The sequence below is a fragment of the Hemitrygon akajei genome, chromosome 6, assembly GCF_048418815.1.
Source record: "Hemitrygon akajei chromosome 6, sHemAka1.3, whole genome shotgun sequence".
Lineage (NCBI taxonomy): Eukaryota > Metazoa > Chordata > Chondrichthyes > Myliobatiformes > Dasyatidae > Hemitrygon > Hemitrygon akajei.
Window position 1 is genome coordinate 11,909,605 of NC_133129.1, and position 20,338 is coordinate 11,929,942.

Genomic DNA, 20,338 nt, shown 5'->3' on the forward strand with positions numbered 1-20,338 from the left:
CTGATGCTTGACTGTTCGCATACCAGGTGGAGATGCAACTTGTCAGGACGCTCTTAATAGTACTCCTGTAAAATGTAGATTAATATTGCTCTTCTATCATATGGTGGCTGGATAAGCAAATGAAGGCTACAGACTGAACACTGGTGAATGGGATGAGTGGAGGTAGGTAACCAGTGGTCAGCATGGATGTGATGGGCCTAAGGGCCTGTTTCTGGCTTTGTGACTCACTGTATCTAAATCCACTCTAACAGATCCCTCCATATTCATTCGTGCTATTAAGTGTTAAAATCCCAAATTCCAAATACTACCACAGGCAGGAATATGCAATAGGCACAACATAACTTCATCAGTATGTAAAGATCTAAAGGATTAAAGAGTTGAGAGGAACCACATTAACCACAATTTTAGCTAACATCTTTTACTATGTAGCAGATGTTTGCCTGTTATATGAAAGACTTGGTTAAACTGGAAAGAGTGTTGAAAAGATTTGTGAGAATGTTGCCAGGTCTAGAAGGCCCGAGCCATAGGGAGAGGCTGGCCAAACTAGATCTTTATTCCTTGGAAGATAGTAGAATGAGGGATGACATTATGGAAGTGTTTAACGTTATGAGAGGTTTAGATAAATGGCAGTAATGTAACAGTGTGGATGCCAACTGCTGTAAAAACTCAAGGAAGAAGAAGAAGAAGGAGGTTTAGATAAGGTGGATGGTTACACCAGTCTGTGTGGGTAATTCTAACACAGTCATTCACTAACGTACTACAAAGCCACAGTTACAAAACATTTCTTTTGTCCTTTCCATGGACAGTAAGATTGAAGGTGATTGGCAGAGGTACTAGAAGACGTGTGGTGAAGTGGAGATACATCTCTATCAAAGGAATAAGGCACTCCTCCTTTCCACTAGCCTGCAGATTACTCGTGGGCAAAGTGTAGTACCTGTTTAGACCTCCACCAGGGTCACGTGAAGCAGGCGGTGGATGGTCGTATGAACAGCTGGTGCATATCCCAGGTCTTGGTTATGTGACTACTGACACCAGGCAGACAGTCTCTGAAGAGTACTCACATAGCTGGGGTCATCTGCCTTGTAAAGATACTGTCCAGAAGAAGGCAGTGGCATCCACTTCTGCAGAAAAATTTGCCAAGAACACTCATGGAAACACTATGATCGCCCACAACATACGATACAGCGCAGGATAGTGATGGCAACTAGAAGACCACCTGTTTTCCTGCACACCCTTTATACCTTTGTCATTATCTCTAATGTTCCCCAATTTCCTTTCCAACAAAGTGCATCAATTCACAATTGTCAGCATTAAATGTCCTCTGGGACCCATCTGTCTGTTCTGTCAGCTTGCCAGCCTCCTTTTGCAGTTGAATAGATGAGCTCCAAAGAGACCATTGTGGTTAAATTTAATTTTCCAAAAAAATGTACCAAATTATGTACTTACAGCATACAATAAATTCAAACACACCACACCTCCCTATTTCACATATTTTGAATTATCCAAAATTTGGAAAGTTTATCTTGTCTAAGTTATTAACACATATGAACAATTGCAGGAGTGTCAGTACCAACTCACTTTTGGTATCCAATATGAAGTTCAGTCATTTACCATTACACTGATTACAGTCCTTTCTATCAATTTCCTGCCTATGATAGTAATGACTGCTAATTCCATGTGGCTTCAATTTTGTTTATCAGCCTTTTACTTGACAATTTATCAGAAGTTTCTGAAATATCTACATAGATGACATCTAATACACTCCCTTCCTCAACCAGTCTACCATATCCAGGTTAGTCAAACATGATTTGTTTTTTTTAAAAAATTTTCTCAGCATAACAAAACTTTCATTTCCAGATACATTTACATTTCTTCCCCTCACAGATATCAGCTATCAGAACACTTCCATCAAAGTATAGACATCAGCACCACATCCTATACAAAAGCTCTTACTAGTATAGCAGACAGGTTTACATCTACATACTGCAGAAAAGGTTACCATGTTTTATGAAAACTATTTGTTTTTGAGTGTACCATACATGTCAAAAAGTCCAAAGGAATGTATTCCATGATTAATTTACGCCAACCTAAAAGTCCAGGGGCCTTATTGTAAAATGTTCTTCCTCACACAAAAGGTCAGGATGTTAAAAAGTTTTTTCTGATGTGCATTAATAATACAACTGCTGGGTAAGCCTAAGAGAAAAGACACTGGGTCCAGTTCAAGCTGCATCTTCAGAATCTTTTCCATTTCACCCAAAATATCACGCCAGTATGCCTGAAGTTTGGGACAAGTCCAAAAACAGTGGGTGAGAGTTCCAGTATTTCCTTTACATTTAGAACACTTTGGAGAAACCCCTGTCTTAAATTTTGAGAGACGATCTGGAGTCAGATGGGCTCTATGCAGAATTTTGAGTCGCAATGCTTTAGTTCAATTACAATCTGAAATTTTCTTTGCATTATCACAGATGTCTTCCCATGTTTCAGCTATAATTTCTACTCCCAGCTCTCTCTCTCCCAGACCCTTCCCAGCTGCTCAGCCTCTCCACAAGAACATTCCCTCAGGATGCTGTAAAAAGTACTGATGGACCTTCACCCTGAGAACAAAACAGCCTCTTTTCTATGTCAGAACTATAGAAATCAGTTAACAATGGTCTGTATATAATATCTGAAAGAAACGAAAAAGGTCCTTGCTGGGTAAACACGATTTGTTTTTTAAATATTCTGTGTTGTTTCACCTTTGGCAACTCAAACTTTTTATGATAAATGTTCCTAAAACCTTCCAATGAAGGGTCTTGGCCAGAAGTGTTGACTATTCATTCCCCTCCATAGATGCTGCCTGTCTTGCAGAGTTCCTCCAGCATTTTGAGAGTACGTATTGCTACAGAGTTTAAAACAGCTGTTCTTTAGTTGCTTGACACATCTTTCTGCCCCTTTTCTTTGAACAAGAGTGTTATGCTTGCAATTCCTCTGGTAACTGTCCCATATCCAGTCAAGATTCGATTACATTAGAATGGGCAGCATTCTTTTTCTTCATTATTTCCTCTCTCAACTTGCTATCTTTAGTCTGGTTCCATAAGACATAGGAGCAGAATTAGGCCATTCAGCCCATCGAGTCTACTTCATCATTTTAACATGGCTGATCCATTTCCCTCCGAACCCTATTCTCTTGCCTTCTCCCCATAACCTTTCATGCCCTGACTAATCAAGAACCTGTCAACCTCCCCCATAAGTGCACCCAGTGGTGTGGCCTCCACAGCCGCCTGTGGCAATGAATTCCAGAGATTCCTCAGTTTCACCACTCTCTGGCTAAAGAAACTCCTTCTCATCTCTGTTCCAGATGGATGCCCCTCTATTCTGAGAGTGTGCCCTCTGGTCCTAGACTCTTCTACATGAATTATTAATCTTATGTATGTCCTACCACCATCTTTTTACATAGAAGCATGATCTTTAACCCACTATGTCTCTACTGTCCATCTATGTGATCTTTCGCTCTATATTAATCTTTTTTTTACCAGATTGGGCTTGAATTCCCATTGCTGTCTGTAAGGAGCTTGCACGTTCTCCCCATGACCCTATGGGTTTCCTCTGGCTGCTCTGGTTTCCTCCCACATTCTAAGGACGAAGAGTTCAGGGTTAGGGAGTTGTGGGCACGCAATGGTGGCAGCAGAAGTGTGGCAACATTTGCACGCTGCTCCCAGTGCACTCTCAGGCTGTGCTGGTCGCTGATGCAAACAACGCATTTTCACTGTTTGTTTCGAAGCACATTTGACAAATAAAGCTAACATTCTTTTAAACTCAAGATATTCAGCAGAGGCTGGAAGTCCAGAGTAACGCACACAAAATGCTAGAGGAACTCAGCAGGTCAAGATGCATCTATGGAAATGAATAAACAGTCCACCTTTCGGGCTGAGACTCTTCATCAGAACTCTGTGGAAGGGTCTCGGCCTGAAATGTCAACTGTTTAATCTTCTTCTGTCACCTGTTCCCTCTCGCTATCCACCTTCCCACAAACTCTTGCCACTTTAAGATCACAAGACCATATGACATAGGAGCAGAATTAGGCCATTCAGCACATTGAGTCTGCTTCACCATTCCCGCTGATCCCAGATCCCACTCAATCCCATACACCTGCCTTCTCTCCGTATCACTGACACCCTGACCAATTAGGAAATGATTAACTTCCACAATAAATATATACATGGACATGGCCTCCACCGCAGTCTGTGGCAGAGCATTCCGCAGATTTACTATACTCTGGCTAAAAGAAATTACTCCTTACCTCTGTTTTAAAGGGTCTCCCCTCAATTTTGAGGCTGTGCCCTCTAGTTCTGGATACCCCCACCATAGGAAATATCCTCTCCACATCCACCCTATCTAGTGCTTTCAACATTCAGTAGGTTTCAATGAGATCCCTACGCAACAGCCTCTCATTTCCTCTGTCTGCGAGTGGAAATCCAGAAACCCCATTTCTCCTTTCACAGATGGTGCTCGACCTGGAGGGTCTCCAGTGTTTTCACGCTACATCTACCTATAACTGGTCAGACCACAATTGGAGTATTGTTTGCTGTTCCTGTTGCCCCATTATAGGAAGGATGTGGAGAGGGTGCAGAAAAGTTTTATGACATTGCTGCCTGGATTAGAGGGTATGAGCTATAGGGGAAGATTGAAAAACTTGGATTGCTCTTCTTAGAATATCGGAGGCTGATAGAGGCACGAATATGCGAGGCAGTCAGAATCCTTTCCCAAGTGTAAATATGTCAAACACCAGTGGACTTATGATAAACAACACACAGGGCCAGATGGTCTGCATCCCAGAGTGCTTAAGGAAGTAGCCCAAGAAATAGTGGATGCATTAGTGATAGTTTTTCAAAACTCCTTAGATTCTGGATTAGTTCCTGAGGATTGGAGGGTGGCTAATGTAACCCCACTTTTTAAAAAAGGAGGGAGCGAGAAACCGGGGAATTATAGACCGGTTAGTCTGACATCGGTGGTGGGGAAAATGCTAGTCGGTTATCAAAGATGTAATAACAGCACTTTTGGAAATAGGTGAAATCATCGGACAAAGTCAGCATGGATTTGTGAAAGGAAAATCATGTCTGACGAATCTTATAGAATTTTTTGAAGATGTAACTAGTAGAGTGGATGGTGAGAGCCAGTGGATGTGGTATATTTAGATTTTCAAAAGGCTTTTGACAAGGTCCCACACAGGAGATTAGTGTGCAAACTTCAAGCACATGGTATTGGGGGTATGGTATTGATGTGGATAGAGAATTGGTTGGCAGACAGGAAGCAAAGAGTGGGAGTAAACAGGACCTTTTCAGAATGGCAGGCAGTGACTAGTGGGGTACCGCAAGGCTCAGTGCTGGGACCCCAGTTGTTTACAATATATATTAATGATTTAGACAAGGGAATTAAATGCAGCGTCTCCAAGTTTGCAGATGACACAAAGCTGGGCGGCGGTGTTAGCTGTGAGGAGGATGCTAAGAGGATGCAGGGTGACTTGGATAGGTTAGGTGAGTGGGCAAATTCATGGCAGATGCAATTTAATGTGGATAAATGTGAGGTTATCCACTTTGGTTGCAAGAACAGGAAAACAGATTATTATCTGAACGGTGGCCGATTAGGAAAAGGGGAGATGCTACGAGACCTGGGTGTCATTGTACACCAGTCATTGAAGGTGGGCATGCAGGTACAGCAGGCGGTGAAAAAGGCAAATGGTATGTTGGCATTCATAGCAAAAGGATTTGAGTACAGGAGCAGGGAGGTTCTACTGCAGTTGTACAAGGCCTTGGTAAGACCGCACCTAGAGTATTGTGTGCAATTTTGGTCCCCTAATCTGAGGAAAGACATTCTTGCCATAGAGGGAGTACAGAGAAGGTTCACCAGATTGATTCCTGGGATGGCAGGACTTTCATATGAAGAAAGACTGGATCGTCTAGGCTTATACCCACTGGAATTTAGAAGATTGAGGGGGGATCTTATTGAAACGTATAAAATTCTAAAGGGATTGGACAGGCTAGATGCAGGAAGATTGTTTCCGATGTTGGGGAAGTCCAGAACGAGGGGTCACAGTTTAAGGATAAAGGGGAAGCCTTTTAGGACCGAGATGAGGAAAAACTTCTTCACACAGAGAGTGGTGTATCTGTGGAATTCTCTGCCACAAGAAACAGTTGAGGCCAGTTCATTGGCTATATTTAAGAGGAAGTTAGATATGGCCCTTGTGGCTAAAGGGATCAGGGGGTATGGAGAGAAAGCAGGTACAGGGTTCTGAGTTGGATGATCAGCCATGATCATACTGAACGGCGGTACAGGCTCGAAGGGCCAAATGGCCTACTCCTGCACCTATTTTCTATGTTTCTATGTTTCAAAGTGCTGAAGGAACTCAGCAGGTCAGGCAGCATCTGTAAAGGGGAATAAACAGTCAACGATTCAGGTTGAGATCCTTCATCAGGACTGGAAAGGAGGGGGAGGGGAAGGAGTTCAAGCCGGCAGGTGATAGGGGAGACCAGGTGAGGGGGAAGGAGGGGATGAAGGAAGAAACTGGGAGGTGCTAGTTGGAAGTGGTAAAGTGCTGAAAAAGAGCAAATCTGACAGGAGAGAAGAGTGGACCGTGGGAGAAAGGGAAGGAGATGGGGAACCAGAATGGGGAATAGAAAAAAAATGAGAAAGGAGGTGTTTTTAAGGTTGTGGGAGGGATAAGTTTAAAGGCAATGTGAAGGCCAAGTTTCTTTAGCATGCAGAGAGTAGTTAAGTGTCTGGAATGGTTTACAGGGGGAAGGAGCCAGTTTGGTGCAGTTTAGATAGATGCATGAATATGAAGGAAATGGAGGGATATGAATGATACACGATGGGAAAGACATTTAGTATAAACAGGTAAAACATGGTGGGCCAAATGGCCTGCCCAATGTTGAACTGTAAATATTCTCTGTTGTCTGTATTGATTGCAGATTTTCAGCATCTGCAGCCTTCAGCCTTCAACCCCCTGTATTAATTCAGATGACAAATCCAATCCTTCTTTCACTTCACTAAAGACAGCATTGAGACAACATACTTGACTATGTGAGCCCTTTGGACTACAGGAATCTCCACAAAATAAGCCCAGCACTTCTGTGGCCCGGTAATGATTTTCACAAGCATACTCCCGTCATACTCCATCCAAGCTCCAGAAGGCACTGCAGACAGTTGCTGTCAGAATTGGACAGGGAGCTTGGATCTGGACCTGCTGTTCCTGTCTGTCTACTGTTAGAACCAACATATGTAAGCTCTGATGTGAGGTCAGTGCCCTGAAGCACCAGGGGTGGCTCATTGTTCACTGATACTGACTGACGTGTGGGCTATGTAAAGCTGGAACGGTAACATAGCGGTTAGTGTAACACTTCACAGTGCCAGTGATTGGGGTACAATTCACTCTGTTGTCTGTAAGTATGTTCTCCCTGTGACTGCTTGGTTTCCTCTGGGATCTCCAATTTCCTTCCACATTCCAAAGACGCATGGGATTAGAAGTTGTGGGCATGCTACGTCGGTTCATGGCGACAGTTACAGGGAGTTTCATGCAAACTCCACACAGACAGCACCCGAGATCAGGACTGAATTTAGGTCTCAAGGCAGCGTCTCTACTACCCACAAAGACACTCTTTCCTTTAACACAGCCACCATGGCACCAAGGATGGGTGTAAAATGAATGACAAACCAACTACAGACACAAGAGACTGCACTGGAATCCTGAGGAACTCAGCAGGTCAGGCAGCATCTGTGGAAGGAAATGGACAGTTGATGTTTTGTGTTGAGATCCTTCATCTGGACTGAAAAATTCTGAGAGTCGAAATGTCGACCATCTGTTTCCCTCCACAGATGCTGCCTGACCTGCTGAGTTCCTCCAGCACTTTTTGAGATTGCATTTAGAGATACAATGTGGAATAGGCCCAACAACCTATACTGCCCAGTACCCCCTGATTTAACCATAGCCAAATCACTGGACAATTTAACCTACTAGCTAGTACATCTTTGAATGGGAGCACCCAAGGAAAGTCACACATTCACAGGTAGGACGTACAATCTCCTTACAGATGGTGCTGGAATTCAACACTGAACTCTTAACGCCCCGAGCTGTAATAGTGTTGTGCTTATTACTATGCTACTGTGGCGTCCCACATGCATGTTATGTGATAAAATATATGCCATGTGCTCTATCCCTATTTTTTAAAAAAAGTCGACATTATCAAGATTTATGCTCATGGATGACATGAATTGAAATTAAGCCCTTAAAACATTTCCAAGCAGAGTTCCCTTGTTTGCACAGCTTCTGTTATTAAATCCAAACTGGGATTTAGTACCAGGAATGGTCACATTCCCGTTTATATTGATTTAAAGAAAAAATAAATTCTACCTTGTCTGCTGCCATGACAACACCGGCAGTCTTCAGGGACCAAGGTACCTTGCTTGTCTTGTACGATTGCCAATACTTGCAGCAAGACAAAACTAACCTCAGTAGAAAAAGGTCTGGGGCTCATTTCCTTTCACAAGTCTGAGTGACGTTTGTGAGGGAAAGGACAGAGAAAGAGTTTCTTTTTAAAAGAAAAACAGAGAAATAATTGCCCAAAAGAGGAATTGTCTGTCCCGAGGCTGAAAAGAATTTGCAGCATACTCAATCCACACTCACAGATAAGCTTCTTTGTTATTTGGTCAATCCATTCTTAGAATGCATTTAAATTCAACTTTCATATGGAGTATACTCTGTACTTGGAGCACATAACTAACAATTAAGTTGTTTTTTCATCAAACTCGTATCCCAGTACTAGGATGAAATGAAGGCGGTGTGGGAGAAGTTCTGGGACAGAGCTTTATAATTTGGCATAGACCACTTGGGTGATATGCTGTGTCTAATGTTCATCGTAGGGTCCCTCACACAATATGAACTTGAAGTAAGGGGGCTTCCCTTAGACACTGGAGTGCCAACTCTGCATGGACTTTTGCAATACCAGTTGGCAGGGCTCTCTCCATCCGAGTCAGAGGCACTGGGTTTAGGAACCCCTCCAGGATCTTGAACATAAAATCCTGATACTCCAGTGCAGTACTGAGGGAGTGTTACACTGTCATAGAGACCATAAAATATAGGAGCAGAATTAGGCTATTCAGCCCATCAAGTTTCCTTTGTCATTCGATCATGGCTGATTTATTTTCCCTCTTAATCCCATTTTCCTGCCTTCTTCCCATAACCAGACACCCTTACTAATCAAGAACCTATCATCCTCTGCATTAAATACACCCAATGACTTGGCCTCCACAGATGTCCGCGGCAATGAATTCCACAGATTCACCACCCTCAGGTTCAAGAAATTCCTCCTCATCTCTGTTCTAAAGGGCCGTCCTTTTACTTGCACTCTGTGCCCTCTGGTCCTAGACTCTCCCACTATTGGACACATACGACTAAAGGAGACCCTCAACAGAAGATATGCTCTCAGATGGACACGAAAGACCTATTGAACTATCCTGGAGAAGGATGAGAGGTGTCCTGATCAATATTTATCCCTTTTTCAATACTTTATCTTGCCTTTGTCAAAGTAATTGTTGTGGGAGCTTGCTATGCACAAATTGGCTGTCTTGGTAAACCAATGACGATACTTCAAAAGTAGCCCTGGATGAGTTAACTAGTGCTACTTTTTTTGATTTCACCCCTACAGAGCAAAACTGACAATATAACAGCAAGCAGTGAAAAGCCACGCTTCTTGACTTTAAAATTACTTTGTAGGAGCATGTGGAAAATCCAACCAGCATCCCAAACCTGTGAGGTTAACCAGAATCCTCACACGTTTCCACCAAGCACTGTAAACTATAGTTGCCAAAAAAAATTGCATAAAGGCTTCAAAGTAAAAAAGTGGTTTGCTTAGTAAAGAGCAAGTTCTTACCCCCCTTTCACTAGTCTCGCTTGCGTGATGGTTAGATGTCCACACAGATGCTCAGTAAAGGGTAGTTTAAAATGTAGTCACATCAGCACGGAAACATTGCAGCCAAATGTGGCACGTCGAACAGATATCCGACAATATATACAGCCCAGTCAGCGACTGACAGAATTCTGCCTCATGACTCAGTAATTCTCCAGCCCCGGGTCCCCTGAGTCACTTCAAAATAAAAGCACACAAAGCAGGCACACAGTCTGCCGCTGTTTCACCATAAAGGTGTTTGGGAAAAAATCAGCCTTTTTCTTCACTTTCTTGCATAGTTTATGTATGTTTTATGTTCTGTGTTGCTTTTTGAATCGACGTGCCTTGATGCTGCTGCAAGTTTTTAATATTACAGTGCCTCTTGGTGTACACAGGACAATAACCTTGTTCTGAGTGAGGGTTCTCCCATTCATTGAGAGGAGATGGGTCAACTTCTTCGTTGTAACCTCACTCTCCTCCTCCTCCTCTTCCATGAGAAGCCACGTTAATAAATGATACAACAGCATAGGACAGGCCCTTCAGCCCGCATATTCTGTGCCAACCATTATGCTAAGTGAAAGTTATTCCATCTGCCTGCACATAATCCATATCCCTCCATCCCTTGTTCTTCAAGATTCAAGATTCCAGATTATTTATTGTAATTCGGCATGATAGCTGAGCGGTTAGCACAATGCTTTACACCGCCAGTGACTCAGGTTCAATTCCCGCCACTGCCTGGAAAGAGTTTGTACGTTCTTTACCTGTGACTGCGTGGGTTTCCTCTGGGTGTTCTGGATTCCTCCTAAAGTCCAAAGACAGTCCGGTTAATTGGTTTTTGTAAATTGTCCAGAGATTAGGCTAGGATTAAAATCAGGGGATTGCTCAGCAGCGCAGCTCGAAGGGCCAGAAGGCCTACTCTGAGCTGCATCTCAATATAATATATTAAAAAATTCTTCAATACATGAGTGCAAAGGGGAAAGAAATATTTGTTACTCTGAATCTAATCCAGCATTAAACAATAAGCATAAAGAACACAATAAAAAATCATAATAGATATAAATATAAAAGCAATTCTATAAAACATAATGCATAAGTAACTGTTCTATACACAGACTAATTGTATCTGTCTGTCTAAAAATCTCTTAACTATCATATCTGCTTCCACCAGCTCCCCTACCACTCTCTGCGTAAAAACATCTGCCTCATAAATCTTGCTTAATCACCTTAAAATCTCTTTAAACATTCCCTCATTCACCTTACATCTATGTCCTTTAGTATTCGACATTTTTACCCTGGGAGAAAGACTGACTATCTACCCTTTTATAATCTTTTATCCCTTATCCTCTGAACCTCTTGAATCTAAGCAGGAGTCATCTGTTTGATCTCCAGTGTCTGTTCCACCATTCCATTCAATCATGGTAAATTTTTTACCACACTAACTCATAAACCACTCTCTCTTGACAGTTAGAAATCTGCTGACCCTCTGTTTTGAGGTCACTTAGTAACTGAGCCTCTACAGGCATTCTAGACCAGAGGTCATAGACATTACAGCACAGTCCAGGCCCTTCGGCCCAATGACATTGTGCTGACATTTTACTCTACTCCAAGATCAATTGAACTTGTCCCTCCTGGAAGCCCTCCAGTTTTCTATCCTTCATATGCCTATCTAATGTATATGCCTCCACTACCACAGGGCAATCTGTGCACCCACCATTCTGAGTAAACAATCTACCTCTGATATCTCCCCTATACATTCCTCCAAACACTTTAAATTTAAAGTTATGCTCCCTGGTGTTAGTCATTTCCACCCTAGAAAAAGGTCTTTGACTGGTCATTCTATCTATGCCTCTCATACTCCTCCATCAAGTCACCTCCTTCCTCCTCTCCAAAAAGAAAAGCCCTGGCTCACTCAACCTATGCTCATAAGACATGTTCTCTGCCAAGACACATACTTGCAACACTTTAAAGATGGTGGGAGCTCCAGGAGTTTTGTCAATTGAAGAAGGAAGTCCAGATAGGTGGGACAAATGGCTATGGTCCATTTGAAGAATATCTGGTTACTGAGAGTAAGGACTATGAAATCTATTGAATATTGAAAGGCCTCGATAGAGTGGGTGTGGGGAGGAAGTTTCCTATAGTGAGAGAGTGTAGGACTAGAAGGCACTTCCTCAGAATACAATGACATCTCTTTAGAAGAGAGATAATGAGGAATTTCTTTCACTAGAGGGTGGTAAATCTGTGGAATTGCTGTAGACAGCTGTGGAGGCCAAGTCATTGGGTACATTTAAAACAAAGGTTGATAGGTTCTTGATTAGTAACGGTGTCAAAGGTTACTGGGAGAAGGTAGGAGAATGGGGTTGAGAGGGAAAGTAAATCACCTATGATGCAATGGCAGAACAGACTAGATGGGCCGAATGGCCTAATTCTGCTCCTGTGTCTTTGGACTAATCAGATTTGTGAGATATTACGGACTCTGTGGTGTTACAGTTAGGGTTCAAGAGGCCTGGGGTGGAAAGGATTTCCTACCACCGGAATCCCCACCTCTCATAGCTTACTCTGATTAGATTGTCCAGTGGGAACTCAGAGGTTTGGCCAAGAATAGAACCCTTCTAAACATTAGAATATTAGAAAGTTTTTTTGACAAGAACCGGCTATTCAGCCCAACAAAGCTTGCCAAATTCCAATTCACATAGTCTGTTGATTAACTATCGAGTTTAGATTTGAAGGTCTCTATGGTACTATTCTCAACTACAACTAGGTAGCTTGTTCCGTGTGTCCACAACTCACAATGTAAAGAAATGCTTCCTGATGTTAGTCTGAAATCTCCCTTTAATCAGTCTCTGTCTAAGGCCCCACGTCCTTGATGATGGATTAATTCTGAAGTAGCAGCTGGCATCCATATACTCCTAATGACTCTGAACACTTCGATCAGGTCTCCTCTCATTCTACGTCTACTCAGGTTAAAAAGATTTAATCCTTTCAATCTTTCTTCATAGCTCAAACCCTGCAGAACTGGAATGAGTCTCATTGCCTTTCTCTGAACTCCCTCCAGAGCCTTCACATCCCTTATGATCACAGTGCTCAGAGTGTAGCCTCACAAGTATATTATACAGCTGAAGGAGCTTAATGTCTCTAGACAAACTCCACTGAGGGCATTATATAGCCCAACATTCTATCAGCCCCTAACTGCTTCTGTGTATTGTCTAGATGTTGGTAGTAATGAGTCTACCAGGATGTTCAAATCATTCTCATGGCCACTGCAACCTCAATGTAAGACCACTGGATCCCACCCTGAGCTAAGTTTGTCTCTCAAGCAACATCACTGAGAAACAGAATGACTGGTAGTTCGAACATCAGTCTTTGCTGGGAGTTTGCTGTATACAAACCACCGACAGTTGTAACCATGTCTACACTTGAAAAGCACTTCACTGGTGTTAAGCTGGCTTTTGTTATCGAGATACTTTGTAAGATGTGACTTTGAACTTTAGCTTAGTACATGTGACAATAATAAACCATTACTAATACATCTCTGTTGAGCGAGCTAGGGTTTTTCTCTTTGGAGTAAAGAAGGATGAGATGTGACTTGATGGAGGTGTATAAGATGATAAGAGGCATAGATCGAGTGGATAGCCAGAGGCATTTTCCCAGTGTGGAAATGGCTTCTGCATAGTACTGTTGTAATTTTATACACTGCTGCTACTGCAAAAAAAGACAAATTCCAAGACATATGTGAGTGATGATAAGCCTGATTCTGATATGGGTCTCTATAGTGGACTGAGAGTGGGAAGGGGGCAGAGAGAGGGGAATCATGGTTGGGAAAAGGGGATGGAAGAGGGCAGGGAGTGGGAAGTACCAGAGAGACATTCTATAATCAATAAATCAATTGATTGAAAAATCAAAGGACCTCAGGGCTGGGTGTGTCTGCACCCGTGCCATCCCCTCCCCTGGCACTCCTTCTCTGTCACCTGTCCCACACCCCAACTGCAGCGCTCCACCCTCAACATTCCCAACATCTTTTGCTCCTGCCAGGTTTACAAACTCGCTCGCCATTCCATGTTGACAAATACAGTACTGTGCAAAAGTCTTAAGCAGCCTGGCTATGAGTTTGTGCCTAAAACTTTTGTACAATCTTTTACTGTAAATGCAATGACAGTACTTGCTTCCACCGTCTTCTTAATAGACAATAGACAATAGGTGCAGGAGTAGGCCATTCGGCCCTTCTAGCCAACATCACCATTCACTGTGATCATGGCTGATCATACACAATCAGTACCCCGTTCCTGCCCTCTCCCCATATCCCTTGACCCCGCTATCTATAAGAGCTCTATCTAACTCTCCCTTGAATGCATCCAGAGACTTGGCCTCCACTGCCTTCTGGGGCAGAGCATTCCACATATCCACCACTCTCTGGGTGAAAAGGTTTTCCGCATCTCAGTTCTAAATGGCCTACCCCTTATTCTTAAACTGTGACCTCTAGTTCTGGACTCACCCATCAGCGGGAACATGCTTCCTGCCTCCAGCGTGTCCAATCCCTTAATAATCTTATATGTCTCAATCAGATCCCCTCTCATTCTTCTAAATTCCAGTGTATACAAGCCCAGTCGCTCCAATCTTTCAACATATGACAGTCCCGCCATTCCGGGAATTAACCTTGTGAACCTATGCTGCACTCCCTCAATAGCAAGAATGTCCTTCCTCAAATTTGGAGATCAAAACTGCACACAATACTCCAGGTGGGGTTTCACCAGGGCCTTGTACAGCTGCAGAAGGACCTCTTTACTCCTATACTCAATTCCTCTTGTTATAAAGGCCAGCATGCCATTAGCTTTCTTCACTGCCTGCTGTACCTGCATGCTTGCTTCCATTGACTGATGTACAAGAACACCTAGATCTCGTTGTACTTCCCCTTTTCCTAACTTGACTCCATTTAGATAGTAATCTGCCTTCCTGTTCTTGCCACCAAAGTGGATAACCTCACATTTATCCACATTAAACTGCATCTGCCATACATTTGCCCACTCACCCAACCTGTCCAAGTCACCCTGCATTCTCATAACATCTTCCTGACATTTCACACTGCCACCCAGCTTTGCATCATCAGCAAATTTGCTAATGTTATTTTTAATCCCTTCATCTAAATCATTAATGTATATTGTAAATAGCTGCGGTCCCAGCACCGAACCTTGCGGTACCCCACTGGTCACAGCCTGCCATTCCGAAAGGGACCCGTTAATCGCTACTCTTTGTTTCCTGTCAGCCAGCCAATTTTCAATCCATGTCAGTACTCTGCCCCCAATACCATGTGCCCTAATTTTGCCCACTAATCTCCGATGTGGGACTTTATCAAAAGCTTTCTGGATGTCCAGGTACACTACATCCACTGGCTCTCCCTCGTCCATTTTCATAGTTACATCCTCAAAAAACTCCAGAAGATTAGTCAAGCATGATTTTCCCTTCATAAATCCATGCTGACTCGGACTGATCCTTCTACTGCTATCCAAATGTGTCGTAATTTCATCTTTTATAATTGACTCCAGCATCTTTCCCACCACTGACGTCAGGCTAACCAGTAGGCCATATGCTCCAAATTCCAACCAGTTTTCATGGGGAGATTGAGCCCAGCTTCATGAATCGATGATAAATTCAATGGGAATTTAGAAGAGATTTCTCCAGGTAGTGCATGTTAACAATTAGAATCAGATTTATCAATACTGATGTGAAAACTGTTGTTCTGCAGGAGCAGGAGCCAGTAAATTACTATAAATTGCAAAAGTTAAGTAAATAATGGAAAGAATAAGGAATAATGAGGGAGGGTGTTCATGTACCACTGAGAAACATGGACCTTGCTCTCCCAAGCTGCAGTTCAGGTGGCCATAGAAGAAGCTAAATACGCATGTCAGGGAAAAGAGTATCGTCAAGGATACCTGCTGCCTTGGCCATTCTCTCTTCTCTCTCTGACCTTCTCAAAATTCAGGATTCAAGGTTATTTAGTGTGTGTACATCAGAACATACAGTGAAATATGCCTTTTGCATTAACAACCAACACATGCAAGAGTGTGCTGGGGGCAGCCCGCAGGTGACCCCACATATTCTGGTGGCAACATAGTGTGCCCACAATGCTCAGCAGAACAACACAGAACACAATAAGCAACAAAACAACAGCAAAGCAAGCCCTGCTCCTCCCTCCATCCCACTCACACATTTAACCCCAGAAGAAGTTGTCTTCTTCGGACTCCAGCTTGGGAGAAGAGACAAGAGCTTGAAAGCTTCTTCCACACGCAGTCAGACTTTTGAAACAATCACCTCTTTCACATCATAAAAACAAGAGATTCTGTTGATGCTGGAAATCACACACAACAAGCTGGAGGAACTCAGCAAGTCAGAAAGCATCCACGGAAAGGTCGACGTTCATCCATTGGAAAGGAAGGGGGGAGAATCCAGGATAAGAAGGGGGGGTGGGGGGAGGGGGAGAGGTACAAGCTGGCAAGTGATAGGTGAGACCAGGTGAGGGGGAAAGTCAGTGGATGGGGGAGGGGGATTGAAGTAATAAGCTGTGAAGGGGTATGTGGAAGAGATAAAGAGCTGCAAAAGGAGTCTGATAGGAGAGGACATGGAATAAAGGGAAAGAGGAGGGGAGCCAGGGGAAGGTGATGAACAGGAGAGGAGAAGAGGAGGGGCAAGAGGGGAACCAGAATGGGGAATGGAAAAAGAGAGAAGGAGGGAAGGCATTGGAGAAATCAATGTTCATGCTATCAAACTGAAGGTACCCACATGGAATATGAGGTGTTGATCCTCCAACCTGAGTTTGGCCTCATCATGACAGTAGACCAACATGTCAGAATGGGAATGGGAAGTCAAATTGAAAGAGGCAGCCACAGGGAGATTGTGCCATTAGCAGTGGACTGAGCAAAGGTGCTCTTTCACAATCCTTCCCCTGTGGTGCTGTTCCAATCTCAGACTCTTAATTCTACCTCTCCCATTATTGTCACTTTGGCATTTCATTGAACACAGAACATTACAACAGAGTCCAGGCTCTCTGACCCATGATGTTGTGCTGACTGTTCAGTCTAACCCTTCCTTCCCACGTAACCTCCTTCTTTCTATCATCCATGTGTCTATCAAAGAGTTTCTTAAATGCCCCAATGTATCTGACTCTACCACCATCCCTGGCAGGATGTTCCATCTACCCACCATTCTCTGTATAAAATACATACCTCTGATATCCCCACTGTGCATTCCTCCAATCACCTTTACATTATTGGTGTTTAGGGCACCAGTGAGGGCTCCCCATCTCTATCTGCCCTTGGCCACATCATTGTTTTTGTAACAGTTTTGTTTGACCAGTCAGGGTTGTTAGGCCTGAGCTGAACCCCCAAACCCAGAGGACTGGTGGATCACTCTTAGTCTGACCTCTACCCTTTGACCTGTTTCACATTGGTGACCCTACCAAGAGCCAAAGCATAAAGCCCTGACTCCAGCCAACATAGCTCTCTGGTTCATTGATGTACCAAGCCTCCAAACCCTACGATAAGATTGTGGGTTTCTTGGAGGACCTTAACATTAGTCCTTTCGTACTTCTTTCGCACAATTTCACATTGGACCACAATTCTGATGTTCTGTGCTCGTTGCTGCATTGAACATTGTACTCATTATCACCATGCGTGGCTCTGTGTGAGCTTCACCTCAACATGGAGTATAGCTAATCTGAATCTGAATGAACCAGATGTGTGAAATCAGAATCAGAATCTGAATCAGGTTTATTACCACTGACCTACATTGTGACACTTGTTCCTTTGTGGCAGCAATACAGTGTAATGCAAAAAACATACTATAAATCATAATCGTAGAGAAGTACAGCCCAGAAACAGACCCTTCGGCCCATCTAGTCTGTGCCAAAACTGTCTACTCCCATCAACCTGCACTGGGACCACAGCTCTCCATACCCCAACCAGCCATGCAACTATCCTAATTTCTCTTAAACATTGAAATTGAGCTCGCATGGACCACTTGTGTTGGCAGCTCATTCCACACTCTCACGACCCTCAGAGTTTCCCCTTGTGTTCCCCTTAAACTTCTCACCTTTCACCCTTAACCCATGACTTCTGGTTGTAGTCCCACCCAACCTCAGTTGAAAAAACCACCTTTTCTATACCCTTCATAATTTTGTATACCTCAATCAAATCTCCTCTCAGTCTTCTACATTCTAAAGTACACAGTCTTAATCTATTCAGTCCTCTTTTTATAACTCAGGTTCTCCAAACCCAGAAACATCCATGTAAATTTTCTCTGCACTCCTTCAACCTTGTTTACACTTTTCCTGTAGGTAGGTGACCAAAACTGTACAAATATAATAAGAAATATATTAAAAAGGAAAAAAAAAAGTTGTGCTAGAAGAGAGCAAAAGAAGTGAGATAGTGTTCATTATCCATTTGGAAGTCTGATAGCAGAGAGGAAGAAGCTGTTCGTAAAATGTGAGTCCGTGTCCTCATGTTTCTGTAGCTCTCTGATGGTAGTAAGGAGAAGAGGGCACATCCTGAGAGACGGGGTCCTTAATGATACATGCCACCTTTACAAGGCATCAGTTGAAGATGGTGGGGAGGCTAGTGCCCATGACAAAGCTGGAAGAGTTTAAAACCCTCTGCAGATTTTTCTGTAGTAGATTTGATGGAAAAAATTGCTCATAATTCAAAGAGAAATGTCAGAAACAAAAATTAAGCTAGTAAAGCTCCCCCACCTCAGCCTGTGTCAGGGAAACTGTCAATGAGCCATGGCTCCAGAGTTACTGGCAGCATTCCTATCTGTGTTTTGAGTGGGTAGAAACTATTATTCTGAAATGGTTTGCATTAGCTCCTTATTTGGTAGCCGAAGCTGTACTCTGTCTTATTCAAACATTCTGGACAATCCCCCAAAGCCTGGCTTCGGGAGGTCAGCCTGACTCAGCCCCCTTTGTTTTTCTGTGTAAAACCCGTGCCAAAACACTCATACCCATTTAAGGAACGGCTTTCCTTTTTGCGGACTGCAAGTTGTCAGTGCTTCGCTTCCCCTCCTCCCCTTCCTCCCCCTTTCAGATCCAACTGCCCTCTGGCTCTCGGTATGAGGCTTGTAATGGAATAAGAATTAGCTTTTAGTAACACTGGGATATGGTGTGAATTTTGTTGTTTTGCGGCAGCAGTACAGTGCCATTCGTACAAACATAAATTACAATTAAAATATACTTAAAAAATAAATAAGTAGTGCAAAAAATAGAGAGGAAGTGTTCGTGGGGGGAGGGCAAAGGTTATGAAAAGAAGAGTTAAATTGCAGTGAGACTTAGAGATAGAAGAGAGCACAGCAGCTGTAGTACTTTGAAACTGGCAGAGGAGATTCCAGCAGGATAGAAGGATCACGACAGATTCTGCCGATGTTGGAAATCCAGAGTCACACACAACATGCTGGAGGAACTCAGCAGGTCACGCAGCATCAATAGAAAGGAATAAACAGTTGAAGCTTTGAGCCAAGAACCTTCAAAAATCCTGATGAAGGGTTTCAGCCGGAAAGATAGAAGGAAGTTATTCAGTCCTTCAGAATATGCTAGCTTTCTGAAAGAACACTCCTATTAGATCAGGAAGTAGAGACAATCCAGCTCTTCTCGTGTTGGTTCTCCAACCAAGTCTGTCATCCAGGTGCACCCCAGGTACTAGTAGTTCCTCACCACATCCACATCCTCACCATCAATAGTAACAGGGAGGAGTGCAGGCTTAGTCTCCCTAAAGTCCATCACCATCTCCTTTGTCTGACTGACGTTGACTGCTTTCCAGACTGGTTGTACACAGGCAAGACAGGTTTAAGATAAAAACCATCAGAAGTTATGGGATGGATGAGGGGAATCAGTGGAAAGGGTGAGCAATTTCAAGATCCCGGGAGTCAGGATCTGAGAGGATCAATCCTGAGCCCAACGTGAAAAAGGCAGGTCTACTTCATGCAGAGATTTGGTATGTTACCAAAAACACCTGCAAACCTCTACAGATGTTTTTATCACATGCACAGTACTTAAAAACATATAGTGAAATGCTTCATTTGAGGGTGTTAACAACCTGCATACCTAGTGATGTGCCAGGGGCAGCCCGCAAGTGTCACTACAGACTCTGGCACCAAATTAATGCGTCTACCACGCTACATTGGGCAAACAGATGTACCACAGAGACACCAAGGACTGGAGTACATTTCTACACAGGTATGGGGAGAGTATTCAGACTGGTTGCATTATCCCTGGTATAGAAGCTCCAATGCACAGGATCATAAGAGATTGCAGAGAGGTGTAATCTCAGCCAGATCCATAATAGGCATTACTCACCCCACCACTGAGGACATCTTCAAATGGCGATGCCTCAAGAAGGCAGCATCCATCACTATCTGGGACATACTCTCTTCTCACTACT

The 20,338-nt window shown here is 43.3% G+C and overlaps 1 protein-coding gene across 6 annotated transcripts in view; it reads right to left on the reverse strand.

Annotated features, from left to right (window-relative positions):
• The window catches only part of palld (palladin, cytoskeletal associated protein), a 490,195-nt gene that overhangs the window by 133,384 nt on the left and 336,473 nt on the right, over window positions 1-20,338 (reverse strand). The window contains exon 1 of one of the 6 annotated variants that reach the window (XM_073047884.1): window positions 9,906-10,081. The exons of 4 other annotated variants lie outside the window; for them this stretch is intronic. The gene's annotated coding sequence lies outside the window, so the exon portion shown is untranslated. Of the gene's footprint in view, window positions 1-934; window positions 1,125-9,905; window positions 10,082-20,338 lie in introns of those variants that run through there. One more of the 6 variants, XM_073047886.1, reaches the window with a different exon arrangement.